The sequence below is a fragment of the Pistacia vera genome, unplaced genomic scaffold (genome assembly GCF_008641045.1).
Source record: "Pistacia vera cultivar Batoury unplaced genomic scaffold, PisVer_v2 Contig1007, whole genome shotgun sequence".
NCBI lineage: Eukaryota > Viridiplantae > Streptophyta > Magnoliopsida > Sapindales > Anacardiaceae > Pistacia > Pistacia vera.
The window spans coordinates 98,736-117,076 of NW_022195036.1; positions in this window are offsets into that span (position 1 = coordinate 98,736).

Here is an 18,341-nt window from a genome sequence, read left to right on the forward strand (position 1 = left end):
CCACACATTTAAGGTATAAGTTTGCTGTAGGGTATTTGGAACTCGAGAATAGAGTTGTAATCTCATAAAATGGATCCAAGAATTTGCATATCCTCTCCCCCTATCCCATTCTTCATTTGATGGACAAAATTTGTAATTGTGATCTATTATTGATAAAACTACAAACAAAGGACGATATATTAACACGGTTTTAAGCATTTAAAAAGTTGAATTCATCTAATGGAAACATCCAATCTTAACCCCATTGAGCTTTCACACCTGTTTGTACAACAAGTTCTCCAAACTTGAATTTTCTAGCCTCAGTTCCTTTAATATATTTCACATTATCTCGAATCTTATTTAAAGCCACACTAGTGACTTTTAACCTTTCTTGAACAATAAGATTCAAGATATGTTCAGAACATCGCACATGGAAAAAATTACCCATACATAACAAAGCATTTTGCACACAAAGTTGGTTCCTTAAGATATCCTCGATCCTATTATTACTACTTGCATTGTCCAAAGTAATTGAGAAAACTTTCTTTTCAATTTCCCATTCTTGTAAGAAAGTCAAAACTTTATCTGCCAAAACAATTTTTGAGTGTGGAGGAGGAATATGGCAAAAGTTGAGTATTTTACTTTGTAACGCACAATTCTCGCCTACGTAATGAGCCGTTAGTTGTAGCAGAAATCCAAACATCAGAAGTTAAGCATATTCTACTAGAAAGCCTCCCTAATTCAAGCTTAGGTTTTTCCTTCATCCTTCCATATACTTTTGAGCGATCCATCTTAGTGATGTTCCTAGTATAATGCTTAACTTCCTTACACAAATACAAATGAACATTCCTAGTTCCTTGATTCTCCACATATGAACATGGATAATCATGTTGAATAAAACATGGGTAATTATGTTGAGTAATTGATAATGTCATCTTCTCACAAAAAGTCTCTTAAATAATCTTTCTACTTTGCAATTTAGGATCATGATCAATCAACTAAAACGTTTCCTTGTCCACTCCCATGGTAATCTAGTATTTAGATAGCTAAAATGGGCCCATCCAATTTTACATCTATAGGCTGAATGTTTTCCACTGTTTTGCTCCATTCGGGTTAGACTACATAGATGATTACAAAATTCTTACGTAGTTTTTCTATTAATCTTGTTATGAAGAAAGCCTGCTCTTTATCTTGGTAATCAAAATCATGAAAACACTACAAAATAAAAATCTTAGACAATGAGGGAAGATTAATGAGTTCCAAATTCTTCAATTTAGGAAAGGCGCTGGATTCAAATTCAACTCTACTTCCATCCCTGATAATTTCTTTAATGACTTTGCATTGCTCAATTTGCATATACTGCAACTCCTTAAGTTGTACAGGCACTTCCTCAGAGAATAAAAATTCCAGCATAGGGCATCCTTTTATCTTTAAATTTGTGAGCTGGATAAGACTACGCTCTGGTATTACTGAATTTTTCCAAATGTGCTCCAATTTTAGAAGACCATCTGTTATGCCTAAAAATATGAGGCTGACATAAGGTCTAGTCAGCATGCAAAAGTCAGATCATGGGAACGCCCGCAGCCTGCTTCTGTCAGAATAGTGGGCGCATGCCAAGCGAGCCAAGAGCTGTGACGATCCCACGTGTCCAATCCCTGCTCCAAATCGTGCAAATCACTAAGGAAGGTGGGCAACGTGACATAAAGAACGATTTTGCACGGATAATCTCACCAACCCGCAGATTCAGTGATGATTGCCTCAATCCATTCCTCTATAAATTAAGAGCCCTTCTCTCATTGAAGGGGATTCGCACATTTTACACTTGATTAACCACTCTCTCTCTCTCTCGTTAAAATTCTTAGCATTTGATACCTTGTAATATCATTGTAAAGTCAGTCTGCTAAAAGCGACCTGACCCTTATCATCAATAAAAGCATCAGTGGACGTAGGATTTGCTACCTTAGCATCCGAACCACTAAATGTCCCCTTATGCATTTACTATCATTTTCTTTTGCATGCATGTGTGTCTTTTGGGCTAGCCCAACATTTCACACGTGTGTTTCGTTAGTGTAAAAATCACGCATCAATAGTTTGGCGCTAGAAGGAGGGCCTAGTGTTCATCCTTCATCAGGAGAATCTCCAGCTTACCGGTCCTACAACAACAAATGGCCCGCCAACCAAAACCTGAGCAAACCAACCAGGGCGCTGAGGGGCTCCCCCAAGTTTAGGGGGACACTTCTTCCAAAAAACCTTCAGCCCCGCAAAATGCTGTAGGAGATATCCCGTCAAGTTCACAGCTTAACCCCACTATAAGAAGCTACCTGGAAAGGTTTGAAAATACTCTCCAGACGGTCAACCGAAGGTTGGACCGTTTGGACGAAGGCGTGCCATCCAAGTCAGCTGCGGTGGTGCAACTGCAAAAAACGCCTACAGGTCGTACAAAAGCTCGGCAAAGGGAAATAGCCCGTGCCACGAGCACTGCAGCGCGTAGATGAAAGGGTAAGCAAGCAAGTGGCAAAAAACAAGCTCATGGGCTCCAAAAGGCCAGCAAAACGACCTCCTTTTACATCCACTGTTATTTTATTGATCTTTGACTATTTCTATGATTTTGCCCATAAGGCATACAAAGATGAAGAAATACAGTGTTTACAGAGAGAAAATGAAATGAAGCTCAAATCTCAGCCTAGCCCCCTTTTTCGAGAAGAGGAGTGCCTATTTATACACCTAAACACTTAATGTAATGAGTGTTTTGCAAGTTGCCTTGACACATGGAAGGCTTTCGTCCATTCATTTCTTGAAATGAGATAGAGTTAGTGTGAATATCTTTGAGGAGTTATGGGCTTGGTAGCACATTTATTATGTTGACATAAGCATGACTTTTGAGGCATAACAGAAGCCCCCCAGTTTTTGAAGTGTGTAATCGCGCTTCAGAAACTCAAGTCTTTGATCTGAATGGCTGCAGTCTCAAACTGAAAAGCTCGAAATGAAATCTGTTAGGAGCACGAGCTGAAATCTGTTAGGAGCACGACCTGAAAGGTCATAACAAGCTCAACTTGAGAGCAAAATGACCTCGACCTGAGAGGTCAAAATGAGCTCAATGAGAAAAACAACCTCAATCTGAGAGGTCAAAACGACTTCGACTTGAGAGGTCAAAACGACCTCGACCTGAGAGGTCAAAACGAGCTCAATGAGCAAAACGAGCTCAACTTGAGAGGTCAAAATGACCTAAATGAATAAAACGAGCTCAATCTGAGAGGTCAAAACGACCTCGACCTGAGAAGTTAAAACGAGCTCAACCTGAGAGACCAAAACAACCTCGAACTGAGAGGTCAAAACAACCTCGACTTGAGAGGTCAAAATGACCTCGACCTGAAAGGTCAAAACAAGCTCAATGAGAGGTCAAAACGAGCTCGACCTGAAAAGGTCATGACGAGCTCGACCTGAGAGATCATAACGAGCTCTACCTAAGAGCACAAGAGATCAGCGATCTAAACACGCGATTTGAAACTAAAGATCAATGATCTGAAGCCGAGGATTAGGACGGCATGGGCGTGCGATCTGCGATCTGGCCACGCGATCGAAGAACTCTGATGCGTGCGATCCGCAATTTGGCCACGCGGTTGGAGAATTCTGATGCTTGCAATCAGCGATCTGGCCACGCGATCAGAGAATTCTAATGCGTGCGATCTACGATCTGGCCACGCGATCGGAGAACTCTGACGCGTGTGATCTGGCCACGCGATTGGGGAATTCTAACGTGTACGATCTGCGATCTGGCCACACAATTGGAGAATTCTGACGCAGGTTTGAGATTTGAGCACGCCATCGGGGAACTTGGATGCAGGCTTGAGAATCGGACCTGCATGGGCCACCAAACAGTTGACGCTTGATTTTGGACGCCAACTACTTGCACGTGAGAAGTGCTAAGCAGACTTAGGAATCACACGTGATGGATCCATGAGATTTGAATATGGAGCTAAGATTATATATGTTGCAGAAAACGTAAATAAAAGATTGGCAAGGGGGGTATTTATAGTGGTTCGGATGCAACAAGCGACTCCTACATCTACTGTTATTTTATTGATCTAGAAATACAGTGTTTACAGAGAGAGAATGAAATGAAGCTCAAATCTCAGCCAGCCCCTTCTTCGGGAAGAGGAGTGCCCATTTATACATCTAAACACTCAATGTAATGAGTGTTTTGCAAGTTGCCTTGACACGTGGAAGGCTCTCGTCCATTCATTTCTTGAAATGAGATAGAGTTGGTGTGAATATCTTTGAGGAGATATGGGCTTAGCAGCACATTTATTAAGCTGACATAAGCGTGACTTTTGAAGCATAACACCATCTATGTACAACTTCTTTAGGCGTTGAAACGCGGCGCCGTCACCATCAATAATGCTTGTCATTTCAAGACAATCTTTATTTGTACAAACTTCAAGCCCTTCTAGATTATCAGCACGAAACACTGATAAGTTTTTAGCTGTATGAGCAATTAACTCAAAAGACAATGCTTCCTTCAATATCTTTAAAGAATAATACTACGGACACCGGGATTTTTGCACCGAAATATTGTACCAGCCTACGTGTAACACGCCTCTGATTTCTTTAACAATTTTTTTCTAGTGAACGGCCGTCCAAATTTGTTGGACGGCCGTTCACTCACATGGACGCCCGTCCATATTATATGGATAGGGGTCCATATACCAGGGACGGGCGTCCCCACTTAATGGACGCCCGTCCATAAGTAAAATGGAATAATTTTTTTTTTTATAAAAATTAGGGACGGTCGTTCATCCATTATAGACGGCCCTCCCTTCATTTTGGATGGGCGTCCGCAAATAAGGGACACCTGTCCTTTACCAAAATATGAAAATAAAAAATTCGGGGACGACCGTCCCTTACGTTTGGATGGGCGTCCATTAGGAGTGGATGCCCGTCCCTTAAGTTTGGATGGGCGTCCATTAGAATGGACGCCGGTCCATACTTTTTAAAAAAAATAAACGCATTCTTCGCTCTTCTTCTTCTTCTTCGCCAAGCCAAAAACCACAGCAACATCTCTCACAACATAGCTCATTGATCTCCATTGATATCTAGTTGATCCTTACGATAGAATCTGGGAAGCAGCAACAGGAGAATTTGGATTAACAACAGTCTCAAATGAAGCATCCTCCATTAAAGTAACTATTCCACCTGACAATCCTCCACCATTGGTGCTACAAAATGCTGTAACTTCTTCAAGCCCTTTGATAGGGATAAATATAATAAAAAAACTTCCTAAAAAGCCGACTCCCTTCTTCATGGCGACCTACTTCTCTGAAGTAACTCAGCTAGGCCGCAGTAACACCTCAAATCCATTTTGCAGCAATCCTAATCCTCCCATTGAATTACAGCATAAACAAAACCAAAATAACCTTTAGATCATAATCACTTGGTTTGAAGGCCTCTAAGCACTTGAAAGGAGATGGCAATGGCGTAGGAGTGGTATCAGCTGGGAATGTGGCACAGGCTAGCACAAGTGCTTCTCAAGAAAATGCCCCAGAATAGGTTAAGAAAGACAAAAGGAGATTGCTCCATGTTGTTTATCGTGTTGGAGATTTGGATAAGATGATAAAGTATTCAGTTTTTATTTAACTTCAACGGCAATGTTAATGTTATAAATAAGTTTCTCTTTGAAACAATATTATTGTAATAATCTTGGGAGGATATTAATGTATTTGGTGAGTTTAGATTCTATACTGAGTGCTTGGGGATGAAGTTGCTGCGGAAACTGGACATACCGAAGGAGAGATATGCAAATGCCTTTCTTGGTTATGGACCAGAAGATTCTCACTTTGTTATTGAACTCACTTACAGTAAGCTCTCTGCCTGCTCCTTTGTTTTGTTAAGCTTTGCTAACTCTGAAACAGCTGAACTTCTGGTGAACCTTTTGCAGAATATTGAGATGTTAAATAATTTATGTACATGAATTTAATAATTGTTGTCTCTGCAACATATGCATGCCTTGTTTATTTGTTTCTATTAACTTTGATTAAATGATGTTGACAGATTATGGAGTTGACAAGTATGATATTGGTACTGGATTTGGCCATTTTGTAATTGCAGTTGAGGATGTAAGTTCTATTATTTCTTAAAACTCGCAGTAGAATCATGTTACTGTATATATATATTTTTTCCTGCTCTCCTATTTATAGGCTCCTTACTTTTATGTCAATTTTTGCTTTTGTTCTTAGACTGCTTGCTGGATTATTGACTCTTAAAAGACCCACACTTGCATCATCTTCTGACTAGGTTGCCAAGACTGTGGTTTTTGGCTTGGCGAAGAAGAAGAAGAAGAAGAGCGAAGAAGGTGTTTTTTTTTTTTTTAAAGTATGGACGGGCATCCATTCCTAATGGACGCCCATCCAAACGTAAGGGACAGTCGTCCCCAAATTTTTTATTTTTTTTATTTTCATATTTTAGCTAAGGACGGGCGTCCCTTATTTGCGGACGCCCGTCCAAAATGAAGGGACAGCCGTCCATAACGGATGAACGACCGTCTCTAATTTTTATAAAAAAAAATTATTCCATTTTACTTATGGACGGGCGTCCATTAAATGGGGATGCCCGTCCCTGGTACATGGACCCCCGTCCATATAATATGGACGGGCGTCCATGTGAGTGAACGGCCATCCAAATTTGATGGACGGCCGTTCACTAGAAAAAAATTATTAAAGAAATCAGAGGCATGTTACACGTAAGCTGGTACAATATTTCGGTGCAAAAATCCCCGTGTCTGTAGCATTATTGTTTTTTTTTTTAAAGTATGGACGGGCGTCCATTCTAATGGACGCCCGTCCAAACTTAAGGGACGGGCGTCCACTCCTAATGGACGCCCGTCCAAACGTAAGGGACGGTCGTCCAAAATTTATAGATGGCCTTCCCCAAATTTATGATTTTTTTTTATTTTCATATTTTGGTTAAGGACGGGCGTCCCTTATTTGCGGACGCCCGTCCAAAATGAAGGGACGGCCATCCATAATGGATGAACGACCGTCCCTAATTTTTATAAAAAAAATTTATTCCATTTTACTTATGGACGGGCGTCCATTAAATGGGGACACCCGTCCCTGGTATATGGACCCCCGTCCATATAATATGGACGGGTGTCCATGTGAGTGAACGGCCGTCCAACAAATTTGGACGGCCGTTCACTAGAAAAAAATTGTTAAAGAAATCAGAGGCGTGTTACACGTAGGCCGGTACACTATTTCGGTGCAAAAATCCCAGTGTCCGTAGCATTATTGATCTTTAAAATTGCATCAGGAAAGGCTTGACCTGTATGAATACAGAATCATACAAAGACGAATTTAAATTAAATTATGTTCATCAAGTATTTAATAAAAAAAAAAAAATTGAAGTATAAAGGTTTTAAGCCAACGTCACAAAAAAAAAAAAAAAAAAATTAAGAATATAATAAATATTATCCCTCAAAATGAATATAATATATAAACAAAAAATAATAATAATCACAAATTGGTGATAATATAAACCATAAATGAATCAGATATAAAACAAATTATCCACATATTAAAATCAAACCATAGCCTTAAATACCATTACCATTACAATTCAAATTGATCAACCAATATTTTATTCAATATAAATATACATGAATACAAGATGTGTATTACAAAGATACATTGTATATAAATAATCAGAAGAGTAACCATATATACGGAATTAGAAGTTGGTTCAATTGTTTTGACCAGAAATACTTTGTGTTAGAGGGTTTGCAGACTAAGAGATGAAAAAATATATATAATGTTGACATAAACTATATCTTTTGACTTTTAAAATGTAATTCATTTGTAAACCACATATATTTTTTCAAGGAATAAAATGGACTGCTTTTGTTGTAATTTAATGGGGAAAAAAAATCACCTGCTGAGAATCTCAAACGCTTTTCAGCTGACCATCTAAAGGCATCAAATTCAGCAAGAGAATTTTCTTGCTGCTGACCAACAATGATATTGAATGATCTGAGTCTTTCAGGTCTCCACTCATCGTTCAAATTCCACTACATACTTGTACGAATGAATGTCTCGAAGCTATTAACTGTAGGAAAGTAGAAACTGAGAGCGGTCAATTCTGTAAGAGCAGCAACTTCCGCAACAATACTCTCTACAATTTGATTCCATTTTCCATCAGTTGGATTCACATCAATACCCAACTCTTCCAGTGAATGAAGCCCTGCAAGAACATTGGGATAAATCATCTCCCTCGCCCAATTACTATCATGGCTTTCGTTCTCAACATGTTCCCTAATTGAAACTCTCAAACACTTAAGAGTAGTCAACTTTCCTACTACCGAAGGAAAATTATAGGGTCTATTTGGCTAAGTATTTTTATCTGTATTTTGGACCGGATTTTGCAAATGTTGTTTGTTTTATTATTTACAGAATTCTATCCTAATAATTTAATCCTGACAACTATTTGACCGTTACAGTTTTCTTTTTAATTTTTTTTTTCACTGCATCTTCACTGCTTCTTTCTCAGTATCCTGCATCTTCACTGCTACTGCTTCTTTCTCAGTATCCTGCATCTTCACTGCTTCACCATTTGACCGTTACAGTTTGTTTTTTAATTATTTTTCACTGCATCTTCACTGCTTCTTTCTCAGTATCCTGCATCTTCACTGCTACTGCTTCTTTCTCAGTATCTTGCATCTTCACTGCTTCACCATTTGACCGTTATAGTTTGTTTTTTAATTTTTTTTCACTGCTTCTTTCTCAGTACCCTGCATCTTCACTGCTACTGCTTCTTTCTCAGTGTCTTGTATCTTCACTGCTTCACCATTTGACCGTTACAGTTTGTTTTTTATTTTTTTTTCACTGCATCTTCACTGCTTCTTTCTCAGTATCACTGCATCTTCACTGCTTCACCATTTCACTTTCTCGGTATCATTGCATCTTCACTGCTTCACCATTTCAGTTTCTCAGTATCCATCACCAGCTTCGTGCTTCAGTTCTTAGTTGGCATTATCATTTTCAGTTCTTCACTTTCTCAATATCCATCACCACCATTTCAGTTTCTAATAATCCATTACCAGGTTCAGTGCTTCACTTCCCAGTTTGCATTACCAACATTTCACTTTCTAGTTTCCAGTACCAGCACCGTGAACCCCCAAACCCACCCACCCCGAGCACCCACGCACCCACCGTGACCCGATCTACCCCAAACCAACCCACCCCATGCACCCACTGTGACTCGATCTACCCCAAACCAACCCACCCCGAGCACCCACGCACCCACTATGACCCGATCTACCCCAAACCAACCCACCCCGAGCACCCACGCACCCACTATGACCCGATCTACCCCAAACCAACCCACCCCGAGCACACACGCACCACCGTGACCCGATCTACCCCAAACCAACCCACCCCGTGCACACACGCACCACCGCGACCCGATCTACCCCAAACCAACCCAGCCCGAGCACCCACGCACCACCGCGACCCGATCTAACCCCAAACCAACCCATCCCGAGCACCCACACACCACCGTGACCCGATCTACCCCAAACCAATCCATCCCGAGCACCCACGCACCCACCGTGACCCCATCTACCCCAAACCAACCCACCCCGAGCACCCACGCACCCACCGTCACCGTGACCCGATCTGCCGCAAATCCACACCTTGATCTGGATCAAATCGACACCTCAATCTCCATCAAACCCACCTTATATCTGTGTAAAAGGGGAAGCAGTTGCGTTTTGTCTTTGTTTGGCATGAATGGATTGTGAATGGATGGGTTTTTGTTTTATTTGGAATTTTTTTTTAATTTCTCGTGGGGCACACTCATGGATGGGTTTTTGTTTTATTTGGAATTGTTTTAATTGGGTATTTTTGGCAATTAAATATTTTTTTAATTGGGTTTTTGTTTTAATTGAGTTTTTATTTTATTAGGCAATTGGCACATAATTGTTTTAATTGGGTTTTTGTTTTGATTGGATTTTTATTTTATTCGGCAATTGGCACAGAATTGTTTTAATTGGGTTTTTGTTTTAATTGAGTTTTTTGTTTTGTTTGACAGCTTTTTAATCTCGTGTACACACGGATCCCTTTAATTGTATTTGATGTTTATCTGACTCAGAGAAGGGAAAGAGACCCACAACGTATCCAAATCAAGTTTGTAAGTTTCCGTTACCTATTTGTTTTCAAGACACCGAGCCGCTATTTTTTTCATTTTTTTATTGGAAATAATTTGTATTAATACTATTTTTTTTTCATTAATCCTTTTAATTTGGACTTTAATAATGCGTTTTGTAATTGATTGACTCAAATATTTTATTCAAGTTTCACTAATTGATTTATTTGTTCTGTAGATTCGACATCGTTCTTTAATCGTAACCAGAAATTACACTCATATGCACAGATGTCAGCATAATTTGTTTTGATATCGTAGGATTGATTATTACTTGCAACAGAGGCGAAAGTTTCGACGTTTTTCCAGACTTGGAGTTCGTCATACACCCTGTTGGTCGACATTGTCTGTATCTGTATCTGTATCTGTATCTGTATCTGTATCTTCCCCTGCATTGACGTCTTCAAGCAGTGTCGGATCGAACGAGGTATAATTTTATATGTGTTTAGTTGATTACGTTAACATGTGAGTATTATATTTTGTAATGTGATTGATGATTCGTATGGTGCCCCAATGTTGGTTGTCTCTCACCGTACTGTCCTTAGATGAGTGATTCTGTGGCCTGGTCCGCTGAGATGACCCACAAATTTTTAGTCCTGTTATCTGAGCGGGCCAAAACTTCGCACAGTACTGCAATGAAAACAGTTGATTATCAGGAAATGTTGGACGACATATCATCACTGGCTGGCAGGAGACTCAACGTGACACAATTAACCTCTAAGTTCTTTCGCCTGCGAAAGGTTTATCAAGCATGGCGGAAATTGCTGCAACACACGGGGTTCGGGTGGGATTAGGAGTCAAAAAGTCTAACGTGTCCCGTTGAGGTTTGGCAAGAATATGTCAAGGTAAATTTTCATATTTTTTAAATATTATTATTCAATGACACCGTAAATGTACAGATTTTTTTCGGATTGCTAAATATTAATATATTATTCTTTGAACTTACCAGCAAAACCCAATGGCGCAACACTTTTACCACAAGGGACTTCCTCACAAGGAGCTATATGAAATAATATTTGAGAAGCAAACTGCCACTGGAAGATATGCGTACACATCTACATCCCAACCAGTGCAGACCTCCAGTTTTTCCAATCCCGGCGCGGTTCCCCTGGATGATAGCGACTTTGAACCTGATCCTGATGGGACGACAAGGGAAAAACGGTCAAACACATCTGGCCATGGAAGAGCAAGAAGTAGGAGGCACAGAAAGGGGCCGGGACATTTAATTGCGGATGCCATTTTTAGCTTAATGGGCAGGCTTGCGGAGAAGCGGACTATGGCATCGAGGGCTAGCAATCGCAGTACAGATGGCAGGGAAGAAGAGAACATCAGTGGTCCATGTGATCCTTTTTCCATGAGCAATTGTATTGACATCATGACGGCCATGCAAGTACCGACACAGTTTTACCTGCCGGTTGTCACGTACTTATATGAAAATCCAGGGTGGCGAGAGATATTTGTAAAACTCCCACTGGAGGAAAAGGCTAACTAGATTTATAACAACTTTCCCAATAATAAGTAGATGTCACTATATTTCATAAGTGTTTGGCAACAATTTTGTACGCGTCAGTGGGCAGTTGTCATTACAATTAAAATTTATAACGCTACTCTATGAACTTATTTATGTGATATTACATGTGTAAACACCGTTTTCGATTGTCATTACAATTAAATATTGATTGTTATATTTTGCTAAGTAGTACAACAACTATTAATTGTTGATAATTGTTATAATGTTGATAACTGTTTTGCAATATGTAGGTTTAAATGGCGTCGCCTAGCCATCAGGAAGAAGACGACTGCTACAGATGAGAGGACGAAGAAGAAATATTGACAGATATAGCCTTGCACTCTGTGGTGCTGCGCGTTAGAAGCAAGTGCCGTGAACCACGACATACATCCGTATTATTGGTCTCAGTCATGTTGGAGGTACTCAACGGTCATCATGACAGGATCTATGACAAGTGTCGCATGACAAAGACTTTTTTACATTGTTATGTAAATTTTGTCCAATCAAGGCAAATTGCAACCAACTAGGAGGACGAGTTTGGAAGAACAATTATTGATATTTTTAACAATCTTTGGAAAAAACAAGACAATCAGAACGATGATGGAGGATTTCCAACATTCGAGTGAGACGATCTCTAGACATGTTACGCAGTTTGCGACGCCATATGTGGATTGAAGACAAGGTTATCAGACCACCTGACTTCAATGATGTTCCATGGGAAATATCAGCCAACAGAAAATATTACCCTTTCTTTAAGGTACCAGTTTATTATGTTTGCTATTAGTAATAGTGAAGTTAATTGTGTTATTAATGTTTTTAGTAGGTTAATATTAGTAAAATTCAATTTTCATGATAGGACTGTATTGAGCCATGGATGGCACACATGTATACGCTTCGGTTCCACGTGAATTTGCCGATAGGTACCGGAATCGCAAGGATCGATGTCACAGAATGAATGGCTGTATGCGACTTTAACATGATGTTCACTTATGTCGTTACGGTGGGAAGGATCGCGCATGATTCAAGAGTTTTAAATTCAATTATTGATGATCCTAATTCTGATTCCCACATCCTCCACCAGAAAGTATTTTCTTGACATATTATCGCATTACGTCCAGTTGTGGCCCTGTAATTCAAATAAAATTCTGATATTATTACAGGGAAATACTATTTGGTTATGCGGGTTATCCAAATAGAGATGGATTCCTTGCCCCTCATAGGCAAGTGGCTTACCATATTTCTGATCACCGCCGTAATCGAAGGGGGCCACAAGAGTTGTTTAATTACAGACATGCTTCACTCCGCAATGTTATCGAGAGAACCTTTGGTGTTTTGAAAAGACGGTTCCGTATTCTAAATGGAATGAACAATTACCCGTTGGACAAACAAGGGAAGATTGTTATGGCATGTTGTGTACTTCATAATTTTATAAGAATGTACAATATGGACGACCGTATCTTCGAACAAACCAATAATAGTACGGGTAATGAGCAAGTACATTGTGATCGTCAAAACGAGGCAGAATATGGCCGAAACGGAGAAGGACCAAGTCAACCGCAACAAGGTATTATAGACAACATAAAGATTGTACGGGATAATATAACGAATGCACTGTGGGCAGCACAGTGGACCATGTCATAGTTGTTAATGGAGTATATGTGTAATAATGATTGTAAGGGTTGATAATTAGTATTTTTGTCATATATGTATTAATGTGATTGTTTAAACAGTTAGATTAGTACTTGAAATTAATATGGGTTTTTTTTTTTAATATATACGGGTATCAAAATTACCAATAAAATATTTAGTATTATTAAAATGTAACTTGATAACTTATATATATAATAATACATTATTTTAACAAACTACAATAAATTATTATATTAATAAATTATTTATAAACAAATATATTAATCAAATATTCAACACAAATATCAAGGTCAAAATAATCTACCAAACACATATTCTGAAAATCCTATTCTTGTAATCATAACCCTATCCAACTATCCAATACTATCCCCAAAATTATATCCAAAATACTAAATCAAACACACATTTGATAGTTTGTTTGAGATTTTTGAATGTATTACTCAAGAGGTCTTGAATTCGAATATCCACGATTATTAATAAGAGATAGTCACTGAGAAGATTTATTCGATCCTTAAGAGAGTTTCAATTAACTCTTGGGTGTACTTTTACTTCTTATTTGTTCATTTGTATTTTCACAGCACTGGGTTAGAGTTTCAATGAACTGAAATAACTTCTCCTTTTCCCTTCTTGGCTCCCTTTGTCTTCAATTTTGATATGTGGACAAATAGTCAATACATTATACATGCATAACACTCACGGACAACGGAATATTGTTAGCAATAAATGAACGGTTTTTATGCTTATTTTTCTCATTGATCGCAATGCAATTTATTTTTAGGCTGTATAATTTCTTTCTACTCAAACCGAAAAACCCTCCTGATCCGAAGATGGATGGTTTGATTCGGTTTTTACTCCTCAATTGGTTTTCTTCGAGTTAAGAAAACAAAAGCCGAATTTTAATCGGTTTGGTTCAGGTCAGGTCAGGTTTTGGCTAGGGCATAACAGACAAGTGCCCAGCGGCCAGCCCTAGACTATAAGGGTGATTTTAGAAACACGAGGGTAGCTTTGACAATAGACCCAAATTCTTAATGTAGTTGTACTTCTCAGAAACCCAGGGGTGGCTTTGGAAAATAAACCTGATGTTATTCATTTGATAATAATTTAAAAAACTGTGTTTGTTTGAATATTTAGCGTAGAATTTTAAAATAAGTTAAGTTGCGTTGAGTTAAGTTTGATTGTTTTTACGAGAATAAAATTTGAATTTGAAAATGTGTGTGGTAAATTTTTTGAAAACATTTTCTAAAAATATTTAGGGGTGCGTTTGGTTTAGTATTTTGGATAAGATTTTGGGGATAGTATTGGGTTGTTGGATATGGGAGTATTACGAGATAAATTTTAAAAATTTATGAAAAAGCCCTTAGGTTTACTAATTTAATTAAAGACCCTAACATATAAAATGAAAAAAACACTCTCACCACCTGCAGTGCCATATTCCGGCCACCACCACCGAAATCTGGTCGGAAAATTTCCTTACGGCACAGACCGTCGGATCTATACCGTAACGAGTCGTTATGGCCTTTTCCGACCAGATCCACCACGGATCTGGCCGGAAAAGGCCAGATCTAAGGCCTGCTATGGCCGTTGACAGCCGGAAAAGGCCAAAACGACGGACATACGACGGCCAAAGATGTGGCTGTCATTTTCGATCAACGACGGCCAGATCGGTGAACTTCCGGCCATTTATGGCCAGGAAGTTAGGCCGTTGTATAGATTCTGGCTATCACCGACGGTGGTTGCCAGAATCTGACAAGTTGAGTTGATGGGGGTGTTTTTATTAATTTTTAAACTTTTTTTAGGGGGTATTTAGTGAAATTAATAACCTTATGGGATCTAAAAGTAATTAAAAAATAGGGTAATATTTCTGGAATAATGTGCCAAACATTATTTGGAGAATAGGATTGGGAATATAGATAAAAATAGGGAGCCAAACGCACCCTAGATTATTTTAACTCTCAATATTTGTTAATTTAGTTAACACCCTCTACAATAAAAGTTTTAAAATTAATAAAAACACCATATTTATCCACATATTGTCAGCCACTACTATTGGAAGTCGTCATAATGGCACATAACCGGTTGGATCTGACCGGTAGTGTATCGATCTGACATTTTTCGATTAGATCTACCATGGATCTGGTCAGAAGCGGCTAGATTCATGGTAAAAAATCTGACTGTTGATGGCCAAAAATCTGACCATTAGGTTGTTGACGATGACCATATCTTGGCTGTCGTTAACAACTAGATTGACCAGGTCTAACCGTCAACAATCAGATCTTTAATCATAAATATAGGCAAAAAGGGTCAGATTGATGCACGACTGGTCACATCCAATCAATCGTGCGCTATTTTGGCAGATTTCATTCACCTTCCAGTGATGGTGGCTAGCTGTTAATAATATGTGAGTGGGTGAGGATAATTTTGTTAATTTATAAATTTTTATTTTTATAGGTATTTAGTTAAATAAATAAATTAAAAAAATTTAAATATTTTAAGTCGAAGAGAATATGATTAAATTTTAAAAATATTTTACACAGATAAATATGTAATATGATAGAATTGGATACGAGGCTTAGGGCAAGATATGGTTTGAACAGGAAACAAACACAGCCACATAACATATATTGTCAGACTATTATCCTAATAATTATCAAAAGTTACAAAAAGTGAATTCATAAATATTTTTCAAAATAATTTTCAATGTCAATCAATCAAATAAAAAACTTAAAACAAATTTCAAATAAAATAGGTAAATTGAGAAAAAAAAAACAGAAATTCTAATATATAACTGAAAATTAAAAAACATATGTCATATCTATAATGAGAAATGATAATTAAGCTGGTTTTAATGTTTTAACTTTTTAATATTAATCTAGAGCATGAGAAAATTTTCTTTTAAAATTAAAAATCTATCTATATCAAACTTATAATTTAATTTTTTAAAAAGAAAAAAGAAACTAACGATCCTGTTAAAGAACAAAATGGAGAAATCAAAATAATTAAAATCTTCTTAATAAGCTTAGAAAGCGAATAATGAAAAGAAAATTAATTATTTGGAAGGGAGGACTGCAATAAATTTCTTCAAAGTTGTCTTTCATACCGATAGATATTGCATTGAGCTTAAAATTTGTAATGGAATTTGGTAGATCACCTTACCCTAAAATACTTTTCCAAAATATTCAAATAAAAATAAGATTATAATACCTCATTAATAATTAATAAAATATAAATATAAATCTTAATCATATGTATTAATTAATATGAACACAAATGGATAGTTTGACGGTTCACTTGAGATTCTTAGGTATATTACTCAAAATATCATGAATTCAAATCTTCACAACTATTAGTAAATGATAGCTACTGAAAGAATTTATCCGATCGTTAACTATAGGGCATCAAGAGATTAACTGAGGTGTGCATAGGTTAAACCGAATACCTTGATAAGAAAAAAAAAAAACACAAATGGATAATTTAACTTCTAAAAAGATTATATTAATTTTTTAAAACAAATTATATATTACAAGAAAAATAATAAACATCTTATCATGTATAAATATGATTTTTTCACACCAGTTCTTGGCAAAAAAGTAATATATAAATAAATATGATATTTATATAACTTTGAACTCTACAACCATCTGCTCTACACTCTGTAGACCAAGAGAGAGCCAAACTTTTTCAAAAACTTATTGACCATGAACAATTGCTCCTGCCATCACGATAAATTTTCTGGCACAACAGTTGTAACCCGTAAAATGTGCAAGACTTTCTGCACAAATATTATTCTTCTAAGTGGTTATTGTCTTATTGAAGCACATATTAGAAGAGAGTGTTATTTTTTTCATTGCCCTCGCTTACTCACTCTCCTCTTCTTTCTCCATCTCCAAAACAAGGTTTAATTTTTTTTTCCCTCTTTTTTTTTCTTTTTTTTATTGGAAGTATTTGAGCTAGTTGTGCTTACCTCAACTAATTTCTTGCGGTCTGAAGTTAACAATTGAATAAATCTCTTCAGTAGCTACACACATACACACACGTGTATGTGTGTGTATTACTAAAAAAGTCTTGAGTTTAATCCATTTGGGTTACTAATAGAGGTGACCACTAACAGAATTTACCCCGATCGTAAATTTTAGGGTCTCGAGAGATTAGTTAAGGTATGTACAAATTGACACAAACACCCAATCAACCAATAATAATAATAATAATAAAATAAAATCCTTCAATGTTATGATTCTAATATGCATGAGTTGTCTTTCCAACTTATTGATAATGGTTGGAAATTGTAATGGAATTCGGAACCATCAGCTTGCCCCAAAATACTTATCCAAAATATTCAAACGAAAATAAGATTAATAATTAATAAAAATAAAATATAAATCTTAATCATATGTATTAATTAATATCAAGTATCAACACAAAGGATAATTTAACTTCTAAAAAGATATAATAAAATTTTTATTTAACAAATTCTATGCTACAAGAAAAATAGTTAACATTGTTTCATATAAAATTATGATTTTTTCCTCTTTTTTTTTTTTCTAAGCAAGAAAATAATATATAAATAAATAATAATATTTATAACTTTGAAACTGTGCAACAATATTCGCTGCAGACAATGAGAGGTGCAGAATTTATCACAAAATTTTTTTGACTATTAGAATGGCTCCTGCCATCATAATAATTTTTTCAGAACAACTGCAACAAAACTTTCTGAACAAATAGTGTTATCTGAGTGGTTATTGACTTATTGAGAGCTTTGATTTTTTCGTTGCCCTCGACGTTTATCTGACATCACTCACTCTCTCTTCTGTCTCCATCTCCAAATTATTAAAAACCGTGACTTAAAATTATTTTTTTTTTTTAGTTAAAACCATAGTTTTTTAGAAAAAAAAGTGACGATTAAACTTAAAATTAAATGCACATTACTTAATTTGTTATGCCTCAAAAGTTAAGCCTATATCAGTACAATTAATGTCTCTTTACACCAACTGTCAAGTCCATATCTTCAAAG